The following is a 1,105-nucleotide window of genomic DNA, read 5'->3' on the forward strand; positions in this document are numbered from 1 at the left end:
GTGTGATTATAGATCAGCTCTAGCTTCTATATTAATACAGTGAAAGTATCAAAGCCTCAGTCCACAGAGAAATGCACACAGCCTGTATTCAGAAACTGAGCCTTAAAACCAGCCGTCAGGACTTCTGGAACTTTGTGATGTCACAACAAAGCAGTCACCAAGCCCCGCCCACCTGGACCCACCATCCAAACCTTGCAGGATTTACCTGAAATCTGCTATATTTTTATTGGATTGCTCAGAAAACAGCCTCAGAAAACAGAGCCTCCTCTCTTCTGATTGGCTGAAATGAACATTTGTGAGTTTGCAAACTTTTTGATGTGATTGGTGGAGCTACATGTGTAACCCGGCCCCAGGCTCAAGCTTGCAGTCAGAGAAAAGTATGTATTGTCGCCATGTTTGTTGTCAAGATAATGACGTTCACCAGCTTCCTCCCTCATCAGCTGTGAGCTCAGTGGTTTCTAAAACAGCTGGATCGCTGCAGTTTTTATTAAATGCTACTAAAACAGAGGGACTATGTTCAGCGGCAGATTAATCCACATTTGGTGCTGTAGTGTCTATCTGAGGCAGCAGGACGGTGTGTGTGCAATTGATTCACAATAAACTACAGTGTGTGTGTTCATGGCGATGAAGGAACATGTCACCCACGGCAACAGTGTGTCTCACTGTTTTTCTTATAGTGGAAACAATGGTGCTCTATGGCTCAGAGGAATAAGACACATCAGGCTGGTTTTGGTCTTTTCATGAGGTTTGTTGACAATTAGAAAAAGAAGAAGAATATCAGCTGACTGATCCTTTAATCCTGAACCTGAGGAAACTAGATGAAAGTAGAGACCAGATTCTACATAATAATCCTAAACATGATTTAATCCTCTGCAACCATCACTGTGCTTTCATCTTACATACCGCTCTTATTTTTAACTGTATTTTTTTTGCCATTATCTAAATGTTTCTTCTTAAATTGATTGATTTATTTATTAATGTAACCATCTCCTTTATTGTTTAGAATAATATTGATTTTCATTTTCCCTCCATTCTCTTCAGTTGTTCTGGTAATATTCTTTTCATAACGTTGAATCCAGTGAAGTCCACAGGAGTGAGTTAAATA

General features: G+C 39.8%; 1 protein-coding gene across 1 annotated transcript in view; it reads left to right on the forward strand.

Annotated features, from left to right (window-relative positions):
- LOC111671895 (voltage-dependent calcium channel subunit alpha-2/delta-4-like) overlaps window positions 1–1,105 on the forward strand; it is a 57,959-nt gene that overhangs the window by 38,755 nt on the left and 18,099 nt on the right. The gene's annotated exons all lie outside the window — the stretch shown is intronic.

This window comes from Seriola lalandi, unplaced genomic scaffold, assembly GCF_002814215.2.
Source record: "Seriola lalandi dorsalis isolate HSWRI2012SDOR001 ecotype SW California unplaced genomic scaffold, Sedor1 jcf7180002054888, whole genome shotgun sequence".
NCBI lineage: Eukaryota > Metazoa > Chordata > Actinopteri > Carangiformes > Carangidae > Seriola > Seriola lalandi.